This window comes from Vanellus vanellus (genome assembly GCF_965231255.1).
Source record: "Vanellus vanellus genome assembly, chromosome: 7".
Lineage (NCBI taxonomy): Eukaryota > Metazoa > Chordata > Aves > Charadriiformes > Charadriidae > Vanellus > Vanellus vanellus.
Window position 1 is genome coordinate 4,434,826 of NC_138912.1, and position 24,504 is coordinate 4,459,329.

Genomic DNA, 24,504 nt, shown 5'->3' on the forward strand with positions numbered 1-24,504 from the left:
TGCCCTCAAAACATGCACCTTTGTTCTTCTGAGTGGTAGAGCTGTTCCTTTGCTGCCAATAACAGGGACAACAGGAGGAATGTTGCTGTCTTAAGAGAGGCATCATCGTAAAGACTGGCACAAACCTCAGTTTTATTAAAGACCAAATCACTGCTGTGTAAATCACACCGCAATCTACAAACTGTAACACTAATGGTGCATGAGAAAAAAAATTGAAAATATTTTAGTTACAATTGAGTAAGTATTTACAATCTAGTATGTTAAATTAATTTTAACTTTTTTTTTCAGTTTTGATAGTCTAGGCTGCCAACAAATACTCTGTACTGCAGATTTTTTGGTATGACCTCCATTATGTACAACTTTTCATCTACTCATAAAAGCAGGATCAGTGGACAATTAGTTAAAATCCAGAAGACTTCATTTTTCACAAAGAAACATGCTGCAAGAAATGTAGTTCTCTTAACCAAAAAAAAAATAAATATGAGAAAGTAAGTAGTAGCTTTTGAAAACATTTAGAAGTCTGTTCATTGGGTGAATTCTTGTGGGCTTCATTTACATACAAATAATAAATAATTGCTTTCATTTTACTTATGGATTCATATCTCATTTCAAAGCATCTTCAGGCTTCTTTATTAGGTATTTATCGTATTCAGGAAAATTACACTGATTTTGCTTCAGCTTTCTTTTCAATATTCTATTCACATTTCCAATTCAACTGCTATCATTTCAAATAAACCTTAAAGCCTGACTTTGCATAAGCAAGAGAATTTATATGCAGTTTTAATGCAAGAGAATGCCTAATTTTGCAAAAGTTCTATGCAGTAAGAAGTCAGACATTCAGGAGGCTACAGATCTTAGGAGACATCTGAAATACAAGTACTGACAATGAACTTCAGGTTAGGATTTTGATCTAACTATAAACTGACTCTTCTGCAAAAGCTGAAAATGCATCACAGAATTAATAGATATTTGACAATACCAAACACTCACTCTTTCTGATATTGTTTTTTTTTATTTTGATGTTTATCCCTTGAAGCATTTTTGTGCTCTTTACTACAGTTAATCCTGCTGTGTAACTTGCAAAGTACAAGTTTTCGTCTTATTTGTTGCATATCTCAAATGGGTCAAGCTACATATAGCTTTATTAAATATGTGACTAAAAGCTAGGAAAACCCTAACTGCTGAAAACAACCTATAAAAACAGTAGCAGTAGTTTGCAGTTCAGTCCTCTTTCTTATTTCAGGAGAGAGTTACATTTTTCAGGGTTTTTAATTGAGTTTAAAACAGAACCAGAAAAAAGTGAACAACTATTTAGATGAGATGTTACTACACATTAGGAAGGACTAAATACAACCGCTTACTTAGAAACCAATACCATTTGGGAAAATGGGAGCAAGCAGATCAACACTTACATAATACACAGCATCTCCCACACGATACTAATCAAAAATCAAGCAAATTGACTCAAAATAATGAGCTATGATAGAATATTTGCATAAATACGGTCAGCGACACTTAATGGATCTGATCATCTTGAACAGTCAGCAACAGATGAATACCAACTCAAGAGAAGATGTACAATACGTAATAAAGTTTTAACAATTCTGTTGTGTTTTATTTTTAAGACATTTGCATTGGACAAAGTACACAAGTTGAACAAAAGGATTCTTTATAAAAAGCAAGGTCAAATACAAAACATCGCTTATCTGTATTTGGACTATAGTCCTAAAACATGGGACTTGATTTCTGTTTAGAACTCAGCCATCCTCACACAAGATGAGGAAAACCAGATGTCATGGTCTGAACAAAAACACACTGTGGAGTCAGACATCAAAACTTAAAAACACTTAAACCTGTCTAACAACCAAGGAACATTATATCAAAATTTGTATGTTTGACATTCATTTCTAGTAATTATCCTGTGGACCTCCTCCATGCTGGCTAACCATAAATTAGATCACAGCTAGATGCAGAGATAGTCACCATTTAGTGGAGAAAAACCACCTGCCTCCAAATGAAACAAGGAAACATACACTCAGCATCAACTATTCTGTAGTTTCTTCCTAATTAATGGCAAGCCACTTTCAGATACAGTTAAGGACCATCTTTGGTACATGCATTTGCAATTGGGCTATATTTAAGCCTAGTTCTAGTTCAAGTAAGCCATACAAGCTACACTCATTTTATCTAGCTCTTGTTAAGGTACTGGTTAGACAGCAAAATATCAAAAAAAGGGAAGGAAAAAAAAAAAAAAAAAAGAGAGAGAGAAGTAAAAATGCTATTATCACAGCACATAAAACCAACTACTGTGTGGGTCACTGGTTAACATAGTGCAAAGAACTAGTATCAAATATCACAGGGAAAACAAATTCAAACTCCTTTTAGAGAAGGAGTGATATCAGTTCTATTTTTTTTTTAAATTGCCTTTTTTTTTTAACCTTGTGATTAGTAAACTGTAGGTAGTAATCTGTAGCTCATGATATACATCCAACAACTCCAAGTTAATCACCGCAAGGTACTCCGAGCTGCTAGAAAGTTTCAGGGTAACATCTCTAAAACAGTAAACCTTCTGCTTTTGGGGGGTGGGAATAACCTTCTGCTAGGAACAACATTGAACCTTCTTTAAATAAACCATTTAAAAGCCACAAGGTGACAATTATATTTATCCCTGCCAAGCTAAACAATAACGGGGAGGTCAAAAAAGTGTAAATAGTCCAGCAGACCATCCCAACCCTTCAGCAAAATAGAAATTAGCTTCTCAACAAGCATACAGTAAGGGGAAGCTTTTGTAGCCAAAACCTAAACCCACAGGCCCATCCAACAGAAAGTATAAATGGCAATCAGACAGTGTTAAGACACCTAGTGCAAAGTACTTCTGACTTATTACAGTAGTTTGAACTAAAAAGAGAAAGGAAAAGGCCTAGCATGGAAACAAGTATCTACTCAATGCTTCTTGAAACTGCTGAAGACTTAAGACTCAGACCTGTAGATTGAAGCTGTTTCAGGGGAGTATTCAGATAGTAGCAACCAATAAATATGCCAGCTGTCTCTACTGAATCCCTGCTTAGATACTGCAAAGACAAACGGAGACAGAAGAAATACTTTCAAGTCCATTAGTCTGAAAGAAGTACAAGTCAACATTTAGACAATGCACTAATGTACTTACACAGCCTTTACAACCACAAGAAATAGGATTCTCTCATAAACTGACAATCACCTTCACAACACAAATCTCCTATTTTTTGTTGGAATTATCAACATTTATGAAATTTATGACAGCGATTTTTCTTCCCAGATAATCAACTGACTATGCACCAAGAGCCGCACGGTTTTCAAATGAATGGACCTACAAAAGTGCATGAAACTTCAAAGCCACTAAAAGATTACTTGATCATAATAGTTCTAATCTACTGAAAACAGCACAGACCACACAAGTTTATTTTTCTTTCCAGAGTCACATAAACCATGGTTCAGACAATTTTGTTCAGCTCAGGAAAGCTAACTCCTGAACATCCAGAAGATAGCAGAACACCGATGTAATTTAGATGTTTCTTAACATTTGTAAACTCCCCAGTAACTTGGACGTTTTCTGTTTCATTAAAAACAGCTACTCAAGACTACGTGCTAAATCAAACCAAAGTCAAAGAATCACAAGGAGGATTTTTAGACCTTAACATTTGTTTACAAAAATAATAGCAAACATAACCCAAATAAAACATCATCTGGCATGGTGGGAGGAAGGAGAAGGGGGGGAAAAAAAAAAAAAAAAAAAAAAAAGGCTACAGCCTTCTTGCTCACAAGTGACAGTTTCAGAAAGAAGTCCTATTTACAGTTACGAAAATAGACACAAGCCAATCCTTCCAGTCCCCCCCACCCCATGGACAGCAGGTTGTACATCTGGTATCTGTTTTGTACCTAGCTCTCATTACTTCAAATATTTTCAGCTCAATTCTGACCTCAGCCTTATAGACAGATGTAAATTCCATGCCTTCTCCAGCATTTGTCTTAGAAGTACTAACTTTCGTTCATTTAAAATGCACATGTGAACACAAGCAAAATTAGCAGCCATTCTCAGAAAAAAAAAACAACACAACACAAACCACACCACTTTACTAGAAATAAAAAAAATAATGATGCAGTAGTATCCTCATTTTAAGAACAAGCAGAACACATTATATCAGGATAAATTCAAATAACCAAAGAGAAAAATGCCAACTTAACAGCCAACTGCTGTACAGTAAAAGATGCAAAAGCGCTGCGAACTTAGATGCTTCATAGGGAAGATGCTCCGCACATACCAACAACTACCACTCTTTCCAATATATTACCTTCCCATGTTCCTTCTAAAAAAAGAAAAATAAAAAAAATCTACCATTCCTTCTGCTTTCTTGAACCAAGGTCTCTGCATCAGCCCCCTCTTGAAGACAGTTCCTTCTTCAAATGTCACTGCACTCTTTCCCTACTCCACCCCCTCCACACCTCTCCCCTCTCCAGTCTCCACCAAAATGAGTTTTTGCATAAATGGGACACGTAGAGGAAAGTAGAGGAAAAAAAGCTGGTTTGAAAAACATCAGGCGGATACAACTCCAGTTTGACTACAGAACTTCTGGAAACCCGCCCACGCCACAAAAGAAGGAAATACAAAATCATCCATATTATTATAGATGAACATGTCCTCAGAACTGATGAAGTACTACAGTTCGTATTTTAAAGTATGCTAATCGTTAGACAACGAAGAGATAATAGTCCTATTATTAATCTTGTATTTCAAGAAAGTTCCAAAAGAATTAACTACGTAAGTATGAGAAGCCATGCCTCAGCAACTGATGCAAAAATGAACACAGTCGCAAAATCAATCCAGTACTGTGCAAGTTCAAGCAATATCAGCTATGCTTACTTATGAAAATAAGTAAGTACCAGGAAAGTGTCTGAATTCCTAATGTTTAAGATCTAATTAGAAGACAAAAGTTTTCTTTTTAAGGTATAATGAATTCAATTATAACTTTGTAATGTCAGTTTAATGATCTGTTATTTAACTGATTTTACCAAGCTAAGCCATTTGACAAGTGAAGTGGTAAGCTCTTCATCAGCTGTATTAAGAAAAACTCTTTTCAACTTTGCCTCATTTCCCTCTTCATATTTAGTACTGCTTAAAAAAAAATTAAAATTAAGAACTCTGTTACAGCTGAGCCAGCCATTTTCAGCTGCCAAACTAAAGTTTAGTTCCATTTTAGAACCAGGAGCCTGTGGATCATAATTCATGCAGTTAAAATGAGGATTACTTGTTGACATAGATTTTGAACAGCTCAAAATAACCCAGTCTTCAAATTTTGGAGGGAGGAAGGGGCATGAGATTACTAACAGAACTGGCAGTAGCAGTTTAAATGCTTTTCTGCGATTAGTAGATTGCACATCATGATAAAGAACGTATTGATCTAAAGTTCTGCACAATCTCAACCCAGTGCAAAACTGGTATGGCAAAGAGAAGCTGCAAAGAGAAACGTTAATACCACATGAAGGAGCCAGTAAATCTCACATTAAAGTGCCTGAGAGTACATTTGATTATTTGATCAACTGCATTAAAAATAACCTCCCATACACACAGTAACGTATTTTTCTACATATACTTCTTATTTACAGATCCATCTTGCAAAGAACACCAAAGATGGATGGGATTGACTGTCCCCAAGGAATTCACATATCAAGTGACATAGAATTAGAATGGCCATACAAGAGGCTAAACAAGACTGAAAATCTTGCCTTGACCAATTCTGCGTTTTAACGCAGTCCCCAATTTAAGTCATGCTTCTGAGATGAATCCCGTTGATGCTTTTATGCCACCCAGCGTTCCAATTAATTTAATATTTTTAATTATACTTCTGAGAAAATGCTAATGGATACAACTCTACAATAACAGATTATGGCCTCATTGGTCATCCCCATCTGCCTGCCCTCACTTAAGCGACGCAAGAAAAGTAAAGGTATTAATTTCTTTTTTCTTCAAGAGAATTACACCACATAATTAAGAGTTTCACAAATCCTACAAAATGCAACACATCCAAAAGCATTACTCTCTTTCAATGCTGTGACAGACTTAAATGAGAAGTGATCTTTTGCATACAACATGCTAGACTCTGCGTGCTTAGACACCAACTCAACTTGGCCTTCGGAAGGACGCAAATAAAAGAGTTCCAGAACACCTCCTGCTGCTTACCTGTTTCCATCTCTCTGAGAAGGGGCGGGGGGGGGGGGGGGGGTGCTAGGCTTCAGCAATCTCTTCTGTAGTTATCAAAGACAAAACGCTAGCTGAGCAGAAGGAAAAGCAAAACTAAGTGTAACTAGTCTCTCCTGAACTACTGTTAGAAGGTTCTGCTCACACCAGAACGAGCTCTAACACAGTACATGTTAGAGAAAGGAGGAAGTTCAGGTATTATACAGAAGGCATCTCACCTTTCAATTTTTGCATCAATAAACATATCAGTGTGTTAACTCACATGCCAGTTTCACCACACATGGCACAGTAGGCAGCTAGTGAGTAGGGACTGTTCAAGAATAGCACAAAACCCATTAAACAACATTTGTTTACTACATCAACTCCCAAGAATTCTAGAAAAAGTTGTCATTATTGTTATCACAGAAAGTCACCGTGGCAACAAAAAGTTCTCAGCAGCCGTGCAGGAGACCCAGATTAATTTTCTCCCATCATTTCTCCCACCCGCTGCCCTCAGGAGAGCGGCAAGTACTGTGGGGAGGTAGTGTGGGGACTGGGTTGAGGGCTGGAAGGAATGCCTTTTGCCACCCCGAAAGAAGGGCTGCCAGACACCTCCGTGACCTCCGCAGAGAAGTTTCCCTTATCCCGGCTGGAAGCTGCCGCAGTCTGGGACTGTGAAGGCAGAGTCAGAAAGGCGCTGGAAGTGTGGATTACCAAGGTTTGCCTCACTCGTTAATCGAGCTTTTCTGATTATTTTTTAAACTTCAGCTCACGAAAACAAGCTCGATTTTGAAATACTTCCCACACTGTAGTTTACTGCTGATAAAGTATCAACAACACCCGACATTGCACTATAGGCAATAGCATGGAAGTTCTGCACTCCAAAATACACAGGCACAAGCAAGTAGCTCCCATCACCTATTCTACCACGGCATGCAGATCAAAACAGGCATATCCAAAAAGAATTAAAAAAAAAAAAAAAAAAAAAAAAGGAGGAGGGGGGGAAGAAGTGGGAGGCAGCAGAGGCATGATCTCACCCCAGCACGCCGAGGTACCGCAGCCCGGCATTCGGAGAAGCAGCCGCAAGAGAAAAATCAGAGTTTCCTGCCTTTGTACCCAGACTCTTGTTGCTGTAGCCGGGCTCTCCAGGCGCCCTGTGACACACCGCGCTGCTGGGACGGAGGGAAGAGACGCCGCATCCCGCCAAGGGCGAGCAAGGCTGCCCGCCAAACCGACACCCCTCACCCCCCACCCCCGCCCGCCCCTTCCCCGCGGGACGGTGACCCCAGCGGGGCCCGAACCGGTCACAGAGAAGGCGACTCCCCAACACCGCCCCTCGGCCGGGCCCCGATCCGCCGCCGGACCCCCGGCCGTTCCCCTCAGCGCCCCTTCCTCCCCCGGGGAAGGCGGGGGGCGGGGGGGGGGGGGCTTTACCTCGCCGCCGCCGGGAGCCGTCCCTCAGGCACACGCTCGGGCTCTGGATGCCGCCCCCCCCCCCCTCCCCCCCGGCCCGCTGGCTGCGGCGTCCTCTCCCCGCTCAGGACATGGTCTCTCCCAACGCGGCGGGCTGCCGCGGCCGCGGGCGCTCCCACTCGGCGCGGCGGGGGGGGGGAGGAGGGTCGGGGAGGGGGGGGGGAAGCCTCTCACCCCGCTCCCCGGGCTTCTCTAATGGCGGCGGCTGGAGCGGCCCAAAGCAAAATAAACCCCCATACGGCCAGGAGCCCGCACGTCAGCCCGGCCTGCCGCCCTGCCTGGCGCCCATTGGCGGAGCCTGCGCCTGCCCTTCCGCCAATGGACGCGCGCCTCTTTGGGAAGAACGGGTGATGTCATCCTTGCCGCTGGGGCGCCTGGCTGTGGGGGTGCTGGGGTTTGCCCCGCCCCCTGCCGGCCCCCGCCTCAGGCCGGGCCCGCGCCCCGCCGCCCCCGGAAGCCTCCGAGGACCCTCTCCCGTCCCCTCCGCCGAGTCCCCCCGGCTGCCCCCCGCAGCCGTTCCCTCACACACCGCCCGGTCCCCTCGGGCTCCCCATCGCCCTCCGGCTGCCCCCCCGAGCCGTTCCCTCGCGCACCCCGTCGGGGCCACCCCAGCGGCCTCCCCGCCTCGGCCGCCGGTGGCCCCTGGCAGGGCCCTCCCCGAGGCAAACCTGTGCAGGGAAGTCACCTCGGTCAGCAGCGGCGGGGGGTAATGGACAGACGGCGTTAGGAGTGGTAATGAGACCATCCGCTTGGCTTGGCATCCCACATCGTAGGTGGTGTATCGACATAAAGTTTCCTATGGAAATAATCCCTCATAAAACCCCCTTGCACATGGCCAGACGGCAGCCATGGAAAATGCCGCTTGTGTGGCAACTAATCCTTCCAGTGTCCTGACGGGAAACATCTCCTGTGTATGATAAATAAAGAGAAAATGGCGATGGAGGGTCTCATGCCCAGGCTGTACAGCCCCCAGCCTCTGGTAGATTCCCATTCATTCCTTCAGTTCTTCCATATCAAAATATTTCCCTGAGTGCCGCTAAACAATAAACTCACGATTTCCTCCACGTGTTGATTCCGGCTGTTCCTGACTCATCAGGGTGAGTGTGCGGGGTTGGAGTTCAGGATGTTCACCCCGGCCTGAAGGACTCTTCAGTCAAGTAGTGGTGGTGCTGTGCAAAGCCCGTTCCTCTTCTGGGGGGAAAAGGCCGGCAGCAACTGCACTGCCAGCCCGTGGGTTCAATCCTCGTGCTGGCTATGCAATCATTATTTTTTTTTATTTCTACTAAAAAATTACCAGTCTGCATCTTCCTTAATATGCTCTTGTGGGCTTACTGACAAAAAAAGCCCATTTGTCCGCATCCTCGCTCTTCCCTCGTGGGCCTCACATCGCTTGTTACCTGACTGTTTTTTTTTTCCGCCTCAGTTCTTTTTTATTTCAGGCTTTCTCAGATGTTCTGGCGCTTTTTATGTCCATGGTTTCATTCCCTGTTCCCCGCCTAGGCGATAGAAGGGACTCTGTTAGCTGATGCCTCAGGCTAGGTGTTGAGTTGGGAAACTTGTCCTCTTCTGACCGGCTGGATCCATCCCTTCTCATTCAATCAACGTAAAAGAAAAGCACCGGAGATGTTCAAGCAGAGCAGTGATGCCTTCTGCTAGAGAAAATCCCTTTGTCCAGCAGACAAACAACTAAAACTGGAGTCAGAACAAGTAAAATGTAATTACTTATGGAGACTGAAATAGAAATTTGTCTCCGTTTGCAATTAAATTAGTTTCCTATAAGCAGCAGAAAATGTTGGGGAGGAGGGTAGCGTGATTTGTCTGTCCCAGACTAGTTATTTACTGAATTCTCTTTCTGACTCCACTGAACAAGTTGGGCCCCGGTCTGTGTTTTGGGAAACATACCAACAATTAAGTATATTTAGCTATAGAAAAGATGGGGACAACTGTATTTTCTTTCACACACCCACATGTAAGATCCAGATGAACTTGGATAAGTCATGTGAAAGAAATACTCCTTATTTTAAGGAATCGTGCCATCTCTGTGCTTAGCAATAATCCAGAAAATGTATCTCTTGCTCTTGGCATCCAGGCAAGATGATGGAAGGGCTGTCATGTAAGCAAACAACAAGTAGTGGGGTAAATCCTAAATGCTGCCACAACTGTACAACAATGGGAAATTTCCAGAAATAATTGTTATAGATTAGACTGCATGAAAAGATAGGAAAATAAAAGGAATATGTAATCTGGGGGGAAAATGGCTTCAAATTCTCCCAGAATATTTCCTAAACCTGTCAGAAAACCATTTGGTGATCATGGAAACATACTTTAAACAAAACAAAGTGCACCACAGCACATTAGGAGTATGTAGTGTACTTTCACAACACAGAAAAGAACTTTAAGGAAGCTGGACTGGTATAATTTAAAAGGCTTTTGTGGCATAAGTAAGAAAAATTTTGACCAACTAAAAAAAACCCCATTTTTGAAGAATTTTAGAGGCAAGTGGTTTTTATATCTGCATAGTTGTTCTGCACAACAGAAGCATTCCGAGTAATGACACAGGTACCTGAGTAATAGATGAAGGCGAATGCATGTGGTACCATTGAATTTGAAAATAGTTACCGGAGCTGTTAGTTTCAGAAGTGAATACTGGCTGCACCTCCAAATCACGGGACATTTTTGATGTTGGCAACATCATTCCTAAGGCCATGGCTTTGGCTTTATCCCAAAAAACTGCTGGCATCTGCCACCAGGTTTACCTTGCAGGAGTTTGCCATTTGGTCTAGACTTAAACAATAAAATACAATAGGAATGACCTTTCAGTGGTTTAGAACATTGATATTTACATGTATATTTTATCCAATAATAGCTTTCAGACTTCCAATTTGGGGAGAAATCAAAATCTACATGACTTGATAACCTAGTTCTCCATAGATTTGGTATTTGATCATCTTTTTCTTTTCAAAATGTCAGAAAGATAATTCTATTTTTGTTAGAGGTAGCAGAAGTTGTATGCAAGTACTAATTTCCTGTATTCCACCCCAAATTTTAATTTTATTCCACCAGTTTAAGGACAAATTTTAACTCCCTAGTAAAGAATTTGGAACAGTCACACTCATTTGACAGCTTAATATGTTATTTTGGGAACTTTGCATTGCAGAGCTGAATTCACTCATGCCTTGGAGATGATGTGCCTCCACTAACTGGGTGTGCAACTGCCCGCTGTAACTCAGACTAAACCCATAGCAAAACTATGCGCCTTCGTTCACATCTAAAAATATAATTTGCACACATATGTCTTCTAGCTTTCCTTTTTTTCCCCACTTCTCCAACATCATAAATCCCTGTTCCTCTGACACCCGCTGCTTTCTCCCCACCTTCCTCAGGTCTCTCCAATCTCCATTCTTTCCTTCCGGTCCCGCTAGAACCAGAAAGAGCTGCTCAGCAAAGAACTGATAGTAAATTTCCTTGTCAGAACTCACGGTTTGGACCAGAACCAAGCGGCGCAGGCAAGTTGTGGAATTTTCGCAGAAATATCGGTGGAACCCCAGCTAAGAAACCCACCTGGTTCCTCCCCCTTGTCAGCCTGGAGCTGCAGCCCCAGCGCCCGCGCAGCCGCCGGCAGCGCAGCCTGCCTGAGGCAGGAACCCTTTGTGCCTCCGAGGTGCGAGCCTCGCTGGCAGCCAGCGAGGCAGATGGCTGGGAAGTTCCCTTCCTTTTCTGCAAAGAATTTATAAATTTAGGAACGTTTTTCAGAATAACCCAGAATTGCAAATTGCCGCTATCTCCTATTAAACGAGAGCCCTTTGCACCTTGCCGCCTTACAAGACGCTCTGTTTCTTCTGTCCTGATGCTGTTAGTAAAAGGTTTCTTCCCTCAACCCTCCCTGATGTTTCTGTTCTGATTCACCCTGCTTATAACCGAGCGAACGATACCAAAAGCTATAATTAGAAAGAGAGCATTGAAACATTCGCAGTAGCATATTTCTAGACGTTGCGTAGAATAGCTGGAGGACTCGGGGAAGCAAAATTGTGCTTCAGGTGAGCAAAAGGACAAATACCAAATTATTTTACGCTGGCATGGAGTGTTTTTTGTGCTGCAGCAGAATTGCCTCAGCCCGAGTGCAAAGATTACATATCGTTAGTGATGTATAAGTGCGGATCGCGCTCTTAGGTGATTCTCTTTACCCTGGTAACTACTCGCTCTCAGGCAGAGCGCTGGCTCCCATTAGGCGATTCATCCTCGGCTTATCCAGGAGCAGAGATGTACGTGCTCACCAGATGGTTATTTCTCACTAGCTGAACTTTGAATACGCGGAACCCCCTACTCGCACCGGCTCCTCAAATCCTGTTCTTGCCATTGCTTTATTCAGTGTTTTCAAGGCCTTTTTGTGATCAAGAAAGGTTTGCAACTGCACTGAAACACTTAGATAAAGGGTGAGGAATAGAAACGCGCAAAAATCCAAAGGAAGCACAGGTTTTGAAGCTATTGAGAACAGGATGTTTTAAATGGTTGACTGATTCGTTACCATTTTTCCATCCTCTCTCTGAGTCAGCCCCAGCCTTCACACCCAGTAAATCTCATACTTGTGGATCTTTTTCCCATTTTAGTTTGAAATATAAAAATATTCAACTGTAGCTAGATCGCTATCCCCTCTATCCAGACGGGGGTGAAGCCAGAGAAGGTATAATGTCCCGACTTCTCCATTCTTCCCTGCCGCAGCTGCTGGGGGCTCTTCCAGGCTGGCACCCTGAGACCTGTAAGCGAGCTTCAAATCTTTGCAGCTGACCCCTGGGGCAGAGAGGAAGGCAGGGTCCTTCCCTGTCATTACCGCACGCTCCCGGTCATGATGGAGGAGTTACTGCCCTCGCGCTAGCCCTGGTTTGGCCTCATGGCTGCATCCAGTGGGAAACGGCTTTCTGTTGGAAAACAGAAATGGGGAAAACAAAAATGGGGAAACCCATTCTGTTGGCTCCGTTTCCAGCCGCTTCTCAAAAAAACATCCAGTTTCAGAGTCACAAGTTTTCTTCTGACTTCCCCAGGGGCTTTGTGAGAAGAAGGGATGTCACACACCTGCATTGAGTCCTCCTCCTTCTTGTCTTTTTTTCTACAAGAAAAGTGAGAGTTTACCCCGCACCCCGAACCACCAAACTCATCGGCAAAAGGGGCAGGGAAAGACGAGGAAAGTGGTCCTTTCTGCTTCAGTGTCTGTACCCCGGGGAGGAGATAGCCGTCTTCTCCCCGAGGGCAGTCAGAGGCAGGTGCAGCTCCCATTGCAGGGCGAAACTCTCACCCGCGCGTTCCTCCTCTTCTTCAGCTGCGGGGCTGCCCTGCTGCGAAGGCACCGTGGCTCTCCACGGGGCCAGCCACCGGCACCCCGCACCTCTCCAGGTGGTGTACGCCCAGCAGAGGTGGTGGTGGGGTGCGTGTGATTGTTTTAGGCACAAAAATAGCTAGGAAAGATAGAGAATAAACAAATATAGCAGGGAAAAACTGTGCAGAAATATGACAAAAATAGGTACTGAGTTGTTACCTCCTCAATCCCTTTGCAATGTATTTCAACCGCAAAAAGAGAAAGGTTAAAAGTGGGGAGCATTTGGCTTGAAACCTTTCAACATGCACCGTTTTTTTCTTGCTTTCTCTCTGGTTCCACAGGGAGTGAAGGAGAAAATCCATCGCGGTGGGGTTTCCCAGCTGAAGGGTTTGAGCCGCATGTTCGGGGAATCTTATAAACTTTCTTCGGTTGGGCGGATGCTCAGTAGGTGAAGGAGTGGGTGCTGGATGGCCAACAGCAAAGCAGCACACACGGAGGAGAATGGGAAACCGGGAGGCGATGGGGTGGCTGTGGTCCAGCGTGCTCGTGGTTCTGGAGCCTCCGGGAGGCTGCAGGATCTGCCTGTCCCAGATGGTGAGCACAGCGTGGCTGCTGCCACTGCTCTAAGCATGCATCAGCAGGTTTGTCACAGCGAAAGAATACCCGGGTGGGGGGGGGGGAGGAGGATGGACAAAGAGAAGAGGAGAAAAAGAGGGAGAGATTTAAGGAAAATGTGAAACGGCATGTTAAAAACAAATGGAAAAGAAGAATAAAACAGGAAAATGCAAAGAGCTCTTTGAATGCACTCTTAAAGAAAGTCATGAGGGAGGACAATGACAAGTAACAATACAACTATAACGGAGCAGCAGTCGTTAGGGGAGTGCAAGACATTTCTGAGGACTTGAGACAAAAATCCATGAGAAAAATGGACTAAAAATCCATAAACTAATTGCTGTATAGAAATGTCAGGCCCAAAGGGGATGGATTCCTCTGGGCCAGCATCTCTCTTATCCTCAGCGATGACACATTTAACCACTACCAAACACCGGGACCCCCACAAAATGCTCCTACCAGCAGAAAAAAAGATTGTGGGGCAAGCATAACACTGAATTCTCTGACTCTGACTCAGATAAAACTACCACACTATACAGCCCCTGGTTTCGATGCCTAGGTTAGGTACCTCCCTCCTCCGAGTACAGGCTTTTGTGAGCCCCACCGAAGGCATCCCCCCTCCCCAACCATCTGATAAAAGGCATAGATGTTAAACTCAGTGGCCGTAGGTCTGGCTGCGAAGCTGAGAGGCAAGAACTCATGCATTTTTCTGCTTTAGGTGAGCACACCGCTTTTCCTATGTCTCAAGCCAATATTATCAGGTGGCATTAATTATGCCCCAAATCCAAGCTGCAGTTTGCAGCCATGAGTGGTTGGTGAAAGGGGAAGGGAATTTATTGTAAAAGAAGACTATCCAGGAGCGTACGAGGCAACAGAGAAGGGACGTTCTGTGTTCAGTTTGCAGAACAGAGTACATCATGCAGAGCATAATCAGTGCCAGCTAATCAGATTATTTGATGAGCCAGAGGAAGCAAAATCTATCTTCGAGTTGACGTAATCCACCTGCTTAAGGATTCTGGATACATTCGTTGCATGGCTGAGAAGCCTTCCCCTTACCTATTCATTGAAATTTATCCTTTTTATGAGCAAATCTAGGATTAGAGGCATACAGTTCGAATAAAAACCAGAAAACAAAACAGGTAAGAGTGAGACTTCACGGGAGCGTAGCTAATGGAGCGGTGCCGGTTGCCGCACTACCTGTTTAGCAAGATAGTGAAAAAATATCAGTGACACCAGGGATAGTTTAATGCTATTAGTAGAGATCCTATAGGGACGGTAACTGATAAAGCTAGGGAATAAACGAGTCTGGAATTAAAATGTGGAAAGGGTGATTTTCTGGAAAGTCCTGAATTTGAATAGATTTTTATTTGAATAATTTCTTAGGCCTAGCCTAAGAAATAAATTCTTATTACCTTAATACCATTACCTTCTTTTAGAGATATGTTCTGCAAAAAATCTATACCTTCTCCCAGCATTTCTCATCCCAAATAGGCAGCTTCAACAACGGGATAAAAAGTAGCTTTCAATCTTATTCCTACTTTTAATCTTACAGAAAGCTGTTTAGCAGGATGCCTCATAATGCTATGCCTTATTTACAGATACAACGAGGGGAAAATAAATCAGAGAAACAGAAAAATAAATCATTTTCAAACCAGATTACTTCCCTGGGAGGACAGTTCTTTGATTGCTTTTATTCCTAACTTTAAAAGAAAAGAACTCAGTAATTATACATTGAGCAACTATCGTTTACTTGTATCAGGCATCCCAGAAGCTGCTGTGCCACTCCTTCTTGTATGTTATGCTGAAATGATGGGTAGAAACAGAATAAAATAATTGCACTAGAACATTGTCTAGGATCTCTGTCTCCCTCCCACTGCACAAAGAAATGCTGAAGCAAAGCTAAGACATTTATCGAGCAGCAGGAGCTCATTAGCTTGTTGTCAGTACGCTCTCCCATTGATAGCTCTTACGTGGATATCTAGGAGGTAAGCAGCATTATAAATAGCCTTTTTGTAACACACATTTCTGCTTTTATATGAAAAATAGGTTTGTTGACTCCCAAACAATCCTTGCCGTCCTGAGAAATGCAGATTTTGTGATTTAGGAATGCGTTTGCTGCAGTACGCCAACCACAAGGCTCAACTGCACCTGAGTTTGTTTCGCCTGAGCTCTTTGAAAAAAGTTTAAGGTTTAACAGCGTCCACTTCCATAGGACGGACAGCTCTGGAACGGCCCATGTCCAGGCACAGATTTAAATTTACATTTAATTTTTAATTTTAACATTTTAATTAACATTTTTAATTTTAACATTTTAATTAACGTTTTTAATTTTAACACAAAAGGACAATTTAGAGTATATATTTGGATTGTTTACGGTTGAAATTGCTTAAATATTAAAGCAAGTTAGATCTTCCGTAGAGGTCAGAGTAAGGACTGAGCATTAGAGAATTCAGAAGTATATTTAACTGAGGGGCAGACTCCTGCCTCAGCGATTGATGTCATAAGCCAGCCAGATCCATGTATAATTATTTCTCTGTACACCTCATTACTGCCCAAGCAAAACAGAAGCAGAGAGGGCGAGCCATCAACTTACGTTTGCCCAATGCAATTCAGGTTAATCAATAAAACCAATTTTACAAAATTATGCAAAATGTTGAGCTCCCGCTGAAATAATTGGAGATTGGTGAAGCTGCTCGGTCTCACGAAGGTCACGTTCCTCCGCTGGAGGTTGAACCTTTACAAACATTGAAATCCTTGAGCGGGGGGGATTCACATGCTTCTCTTCTTGCCCATTGCACTGCTCTTTTTGCAATGCCAGGGTTTTCTCGTAGCCCGCTTTCCCCAAGACTTCCCACCACACATCTGTCAAGTCAACTGCTACAGTCAAGGGGCGTGGGTGAACACCCAAGGCCCGGTGAGAAGGTTCAGATTTGGACCTTTGCCTACAAGCCATATTTGATCGATATAGAAAAATTGAGTACATTAGTAATACTTATTACACAACTGATGTAGACAGAATCCAGGCTACACATGACAGAAGCAGAAGGTGGCTGTTTAGATGAATGGGGCTGATGACTTGCATCAAATTGGAAGCCTGTTTCTTGAATGGAGCAAAAATCTGTTTTGATTAGTGCTTTCCTACCACTCGGTGGAAGAAGCAGAAGTTCTGCCATTTCATTTTGGTGCTGTTTCCATTACCTTGCCATCCTGGCTTTGAATTTGCCACTCTCTTATTCTGAGTATATTCTTACCCGGAGATCTTAGTCTTCAAGAGATTTCACGTTGTTCTCAGGCACTCAGTGAAGAGGTCAAGTGGAGCTGGTCTTCCCTCCGAGCACACATCTCCGAAGCTTAACCTTATTCATTTCTTGGCTGTCTTCCTCTCACATCAGAGAATATTCCAAATAAGGTCTCACTGCTGTATTGCTCAAAATCAAAATAGCTTCATCTTATTTAAGTTTGATGACCCCTTGAGAAAACTCCCTTGGACTTTGACTTCCCTTGAGAGCTGTTGACTGCCTCGGCATATGGTCCTGTTAGATCTTCTCAGTTAAACACTGTTAAATCACAGTTCTGTCAACTCTCAGTATTTTAGTGTTTTTCTTGGAATATTTGCTTTCTGTCCTAGACCTCCTGCCTCTAGAGTCAAGCGATTAAGTTAGACTCTGAGGTTTTATTTTCAAAGTAGACTTCTAATCCTCAAGGCAGTGATGAAAAGCATAAAATATGGACTAAATATAACCTCAGTGCAATCTGAAAGTTCAGAAACTAGTAGTTAAGACAAAAAAAAAAAAAAGAACCTCAAATATTGGTCCTTAAAACTCATTATTTAAAAATATATTTCAGATGTTTGTGAGAATGACAAATCATTTAAGTTTTTCCCCCAATGTTTTGACTGCCAGTTCCACAATGCAGAAGACATTTCTTTTTGTGCCAGAGCTGGACCAATATCCCAGCTTAGTACAGAGGAATGAGTAAATTTGCACCAAGAAAAGCTTTGGCTTCTTTTTCTTCTAGTCTAATGCTGGAGGGGCGATCACAAAAAGAATGTTTTAATTTATATTTATCATACAAGTTTATAACTAGAACTGGTTAAAGGCCAATATTTCTTTTCTGATTGAATTTTCAAAATTCTAAAATACTTAATTCTACAAAAGAAAAAATATCGAAAACTTGCCAGAAAAAGAACAATGTTATTTAAAACAAACAAACAAAAAAAAGAAATGACCACAGAATTTGGGGCTTTTGTAATTTGTCCAGGAACTCTGGAACTCACTCTCCAAAGCTCTGTGTGATCTCCTAAGGTCTCCAGTGTCCACGCCCAGGAGCTCAGCATGGCTGGTCCAGAGATGGACCCTGAAGTGATGGGGACACCTCGTCACAACACAGGGTTCCTCAGACATAGACTCTGTCAAGTCCAGGCTACCTCCTGGTCCTCCTGGCACACTGCAGGGATTTGACTGAAGCACTTGTTAGTGTAGCTCAAAAATGTGCTGAAACTCATTACCTGTGCAAAACAGTTTGATGTCAACAAACTGTCATTACCAGAACATCTGCATTTTGGGAACTGTCTACATCAGCATTTTGGAAACTGTCTAGCGAGCAATATTTCTCATCTAAAAGGAAGCATTTCACTTATCATCTAGCGGCCATCTCTTCTCCAGCCATCTACCCACAAGCCGTTCTGAGATGTCCTACCTTCTAGGTGCAAGGAGAAAGCAATATATGCAGCTCACCACACTTGAAAACGTCTCAGTGCCTTTCACTGCATTTAAACGAGGCTAAACAAGTTACATCCCAGGCACACTGACCCCTCGGGGGAATACGAACAGTCTAGTTCAGACTACAGTCACATTATGAAGACCTAATTTAGTCTTGATGTTTTGAGATACACATGCAAGCTGGTTTTTAGAAGGTGAGCCCCAGCAGAGACACAAATTTTTTTACTGCTAGCGTGAAGACCTTGAGTTTTGAAAAATGCTCTTGCCTTTCCCCATCATCTGCATGCTATTTTTTTCCATCTTACTTACATTAAATGGTCGGTAGAAGAGGCTGTAATTTATGCAGCACTCCAGACAGCCATCTCAGGGGTTACATGTAATGCAACCACCTTCATTTTAAATGCTATTTTTAAATAAATGGTCTCAAAAACTGGAAAGACAACAGAGGCTGCCTGGTATGGATGAAAAACTGGACTGCATTTGGTGGCAAATGAAAGCATTCAGGCACAAAAATGATGACTAAGAGGACATGAAGAAAAAAAAAACTGGTGAAAGAATGTTAAAGTAGGACATTTTGATGTTTAGGCACATTCTCTCCCTCTCCTTACATAGAATATTTTTAAAAGGTGAGTCCTAATCCTGTGTAATTGTCCTTAAGAGTTAGTACCAAACACTTGCACAGGAGAATGCTGTAGGTCTGCCAGTCACTAATTACCCTTCCTCGTGGTACCCATTTCCTTGGGTGCTCTGTTTTTCTCCATTGCCCTGTCAACACTTCCCACACCAGAGGAAATCATAGAATGGTTTAGGTTGGAAAGGACCTTGAAGATCACCGAGTTCCAACCCCCCTGCCATAGGCAGGGACACCTCCCACTAGACCAGGTTGCACAAGGCCACGTCCAGCCTGGACTTGAACACCTCCAGGGATGGGGCCTCAACAGCCTCTCTGGGCAACCTGCGCCAGTGCCTCACCACCCTCACAGTGAAAAACTTCTTCCTAATGTTTAATCTGAACCTGCCCTCTTCCAGTTTAAAGCCATTCCCCCTCATCCTATCGCTACATGCCCTAGTAAAAAGTCCTTCCCCAGCTCTCCTGTAGGCCCCTTTTAGGAATTGGAAGGCTGCAATAAGGTCTCCCTGGAGCCTTCTCTTCTCCAGGCTGAACAGCCCCAACTCTTTCAGCCTCTCCTCATAGGAGAGATGCTCCGGCCCTCTGATCTTCTTCACAGCCCTCCTCTGGACCTGCTCCAACAGGTCCATGTCTTTCCTATGTTGGGGACTCCAGAGCTGGACGCAGTACTCCAGGTGGGGTCTCACCAGAGTGGAGTAGAGGGGCAGAATCACCTCCTTTGACCTGCTGGCCATACTTCTTCTGATGCAGCCCAGGATACGGTTGGCCTTCTGGGCTGCGATCGTACACTGCTGGCTCATGTTGAGCTTCTCGTCGATCAGCACCCCCAGGTCCTTCTCCTCAGGGCTGCTCTCCAGCCATTCCCTGCCAAACCTGGATTTGTGCTTGGGATTGCCCCGACCCAGATGTAGGACCTTGCACTCGGCCTTGTTGAACTGCATGAGGTTGGCTTGGGCCCACCTCTCCAGCCTGTCCAGGTCCCTCTGGATGGCATCCCTCCCCTCCAGCGTGTCTACCTCGCCAAACAGCTTGGTAAATATTTAGCTTGCATCTTCCTGTAGAGTAGCAATTTCCCCATTTTCATAACTCAAGCCTTCCTTACCCAGCAGCTGCAGTATCTGCTTGAATTGTTGAGTATTTATTTTGTGGGGTTTGTGTTGGTTTTGGTGGGTTTTTTTAAGTCCTGATCAAATTAGTTTGAGGGAAAGATACCTACAGCATCTTAAAGCACAGCTGTTCTTTACAAATCAACCCCAGGAAATATTTTGTCTGTTTATAGTATGAATTGGCAGAATATAGACTTCTGTATCCTGAAATGTTTTCTCATCTCCCATTAAACAAATAGGGAACTGAGTCTCTGTTTCGAGCTAAAGATCACAAACGTAAGTGGGAGGAAAGTAAACATCCAGTTTAGCTTTCACCTCATGGTGTTTGCTGAGATCTTTATCGCATTATCTGGGTCTGGTTCATCTGAAGCTCCTCAGCAATATCCTTAGGAAAATAAGTGAGTACATCATAGGGTTGTTTGTTTTTTTTTTATTGGGCATCAGTTTCTCTGCAGTGCTCACATCCTTCTTGGCTAAACTGATACATGCTAGATGGATAAAGATCTCTATAAAAAATTTTCTCACCTTTGCCTGGCCAGGGGCCAAAGAAAGCTGTGTGATGTTTAATCTTACATTTGCACAGCGTAGCATGAAAAAGGAATGTACAGTGGAACTCTGAGGGGCTCGGTCAGCCACTCCTCAGTCTGTTTTTCCCTGCTAAATTACATGGAAATCTTCCCCTTCGGTTAAAAAATACATTTTTTTTTTTTTTTTTTTTTTTGGCACAGTGACATTAGTGGTTGGGGGGTTTGGGTTCAGAGGCTTTTTTTCCTATAGGATTTCTAATGGCAACAATGGTTCCTGAATCCTGCATTCCTCATGCTTCTGCTAGCTGCAGGCAGAGCTGTAAGGACGGGACCTGCGATCCTGTGCCAATGTGGTAATAAACAATAATAACAGACTCCAAGCTGTCATGAGAGGGTATGACCAAGCCTTGGCTGGGCAATGGAGAATTCAGCCACGTCTGACGATTGGCAGCTGAGATGATCTCAGAGCCCTTCCCTCTGATCTGCCCACAACAAATAACTCGTTGCCCACCCACAAATATAATTTGCCCCTCCACAGGATGGTGCTGGATTCTCCCCCTCCATCATCCCTTCTCCGCTGTACTCACCGCGCAGGAGAGTTCGCGTGAGCCAGTGTGATCCTTGCAGGGGCAACCTCAGCTCTCTCCTGTTCCAGACCAGGTGGATGAATTTTATTTTGTCCTCAATGTGATGTAAGCTCTGCGTTCTCGCTATACAGCAGCATGTGGGCGGGGGGCAGAATTTTAGCCCCCTGCAAGGTTTCCCACCCTTCGGGATGCCCCATGCCCACACACAGACTGCGGCAGCCTTCCTACAAGCGACGGACCTTCTGCAAGACTTTGTATTTTGGGGGAGCAGGCTGAGCTCTTTCCCTGAGCAGCAGGGCAAACAGCTTCCCCATTTTTGTTTAGGAAGTCACACTAATTACAGAGCTATTGTCTTCTTCGTTTAAGCAGACAGCATTAATCCCGATGCTATTAAAATCTCAGCGTTTCCAGCTTTCCTCAGGAGCAGTGAGTGAAGAATGGCTATTTGTGGGGCGAGCTCACGCCCACGCTGCTCTTCTGTGGTGACATCGGGCAAGCGGCAAACACTGCACGGGCACTGTAAATTCGTATTTTGCTGGCCTCCTTACCTAGGAGCCAGGCCAGAGCAGCCTGGAACAGGGGCTGCGCTCCTGCTTCCTACTGTGACAAAAAAGATGCCACAGGAGGGCACAAGGAAAGTGAGTCATTCCTGTGATCATTAATTAATTAGTGCCCCGCTGCTCCTCCAGGCAGGCCAAACAGATTACGCATGGCAAAACTGACATAAACAAGGAGAAAATTCTACTCGTAAAGGAATTTGGGAAGGCGTTCAGCCCCCAACCTGCCAGGGCCTCAGGCAGCGATCCGTTCTGCTCCCTTTTCAGGATGCTTTTAGGTGCTTGGGCTTCTCCCTAATGAAGGTGGCGTTCCCAGATGAGGGGATGCTCAGAAATTACTACCCCTGGTGAGACAAACACCTCTCTCTGCAGCTTGGATGGGTGAAGCTTTAGGGTCTGCCTAAACCACAGCCGGGGCCACCACTTCCCAGCGGGTGCTCCGTGTGTCCTGGCAAAAGGCAGACGCCTCTGCCGCCAGCACCGGGACAAGGAGTTGATGGCGGTCACTTCGTCGCCACCTCCAGGTTCCTGAGGTGCCGACCTCCACGTCCTGTGCCAGCAGAGAACTGGGTGAATCGGGAGGACGGCACCACTGCCATCATCGTCGGGAGCCTTTGGGTTTGCTGAGACCGTCCTGAATGGGGCAGACGGGAGGCCCCGCTCCGTCTCACCTCCCTTAAAAGCCAAATCTCATCTGGATTTGTGCACTCCCTTATCCTTTAGCGTTCCTGGCCTTGGACAGCAAAAGCAGCTGCCTGTGAGTACAGCCTGCCCTGGTGTCCCCTCTGCACCCCACCCCAGAGGAAAAAGCTCACCATAAAAGGCAATATTACTATGAAAAAAGGGATCTTCCAGCCCCTAGCTGCTCAGAGAAATCCAGTTTGGGGGGGGGGCTCAGCAGGGTCCCTGCTGCCCGCCTGCCCTCGCAGTCCCTCTCGGCTTTCTATCCCGCTCCCCGAAGCTGCTGGCAGAGAGGGGGGGGCAGGGGCTGGGCACAGCAGAAGGCAGCGAATGATGCTCCCAAGAGCGTACGCTGCCTGCCAAAGAGCGCTGCCAGTTGCTTGCTGTTTAAATCGCTTAATATATTATATTAAACAAAGATCAATATCAGATACATAGTCTGCATCCCCGTCTTAGAGCATGAGCTTGTCCAGAGCACGCAGCATCCCACTGCGGCTGCGCCGAGGCACACACTTCGGTGCACAGACACGTCTGCTGGAGGCAAAGCTCGCTGCACCACACCGATCAAACTCCACCTTAGCCCAACCAAAGAACTGGAGGTGCTGGGAGAGTGCAGGTAGCTGCCGCTCTCCAACTGACGCTCTGCACATTCTGGGTGCGCTTCTTGCTGAAGTACAAAAACACCCTCGGCAGGGAAACTACGGGAGGGTAACCCTCTGACCTCCCTCTGCACACATCTGCCTGATGATGAAGACCTCAAACCTCAGAGAAGGGTGCACAGCCCCAGACTCACCTTACCGAGGCTGTGGGAGGATAAGTCATTTTGAGACTGATGGATAAAGGCACAACAGAGGAGCCAAACCTTGTTGTTAGTCCCCATAAAGGCGAGGTCCATCCTTCCAAGGGCCGTAGGCTCAGACCCAAACTCTAATTGCCTTATTGTTGTTGAGTTACAATGGTCTGTGATAACATCTCCAGCTATATGGTGCGTTTCCCTGGAACGCTTTCAGAGCAGCAGACGCACCTCGATGCCTGAGCCCTGGCAGAGCTCCCCACGGCCGTCCACTGCCTCGGCACCCAGGGCAGAGCCAGCAAGTCCCTGTTTGGCAGTAGCCACATAACACTGAGGACGGCAAAATTTGTTCCATATCAACTTTTTCTGGACCTCTGAGTGAAGGATGACGTATTTTACTTGGTAAGTAGAGTGTATGAGGTCTCACGGCTACAACAGTTTATTAATTTGCCTCGTTAATCTAATTCCCTAGACTCTTTGGGGAAAGATTAAATGGATCATACGTAGACACAAGAAGTCAGCACAAGGGGAAGAAACGTGGAGGCCTGGAACAGAAAAGTCAAAATTTGTTAAAAAATATTCGATAAGTGTTTGTGGTGACCAGAAGCTAAAATGACGAGTATTTGTTACTAGGAGGAAAATTCCCCTCTCTTCTGTATATAGGTGAGGAACCCTATGGGAACCCCACGTGAGACTGTAAATGAGCACAGTTTATAGAGATTTCTGCTCTGCATGAAGCTGGGAACCATGTCTTACAGAGGGGGTTTCCGTGATATATTTATGTTTGTGGATGGGTGCTTCTGTGACTCTGTTTTCTTAAGTACAGGTACCGCTTTGCAAGAATTACGACGTGTGAAAAGCAAAATGCTAAAACAAACCTCGTGGTAGGTCACCGCAACCCCTGGCAAGTCAGATGTGAGATAATCTTCCCTTGTTTACCCCATCAGCTACGTGCGTGGTCAAGGTCACAATTAATACTTTGATATTTTCTGTAAATCAAACTGGGGAAGAGATTCACTTTCAGGTTTTCAGTAATAAAAATTTTCCCAAGTCACATACTTTACCAGAAGCTCTCAGAAATAGGCTGGAAGCTGTCCCCTGATGAAGAGCTTAAAGGCAGATTCCCAAGTCCAATTTACCTGATTTTAAAGGCAGGAGATGGGGTTCCGGGTTTAACCCTTAACCACGCAGAGGCACTGGGGAGACCTGGAGCAGAGAAGCGTTTTAGGGATTCTTCCAACCAGGGGTTAACCTTTGCTTTGCGTAAATGGGTGTTTCCAAAAACCTCATGCAG

At 44.4% G+C, this 24,504-nt stretch overlaps 1 protein-coding gene across 4 annotated transcripts in view; it reads right to left on the minus strand.

The window, feature by feature from the left end:
- ZRANB1 (zinc finger RANBP2-type containing 1) overlaps positions 1–24,504 on the minus strand; it is a 69,451-nt gene that overhangs the window by 39,159 nt on the left and 5,788 nt on the right. Inside the window, exon 1 of one of the 4 annotated variants that reach the window (XM_082486126.1) lies at positions 8,370–8,391. The exons of 1 other annotated variant lie outside the window; for it this stretch is intronic. The gene's annotated coding sequence lies outside the window, so the exon portion shown is untranslated. Of the gene's footprint in view, positions 1–7,248; positions 7,265–7,645; positions 7,828–8,369; positions 8,392–24,504 lie in introns of those variants that run through there. 2 more of the 4 variants (XM_082486125.1, XM_082486124.1) reach the window with 2 other exon arrangements.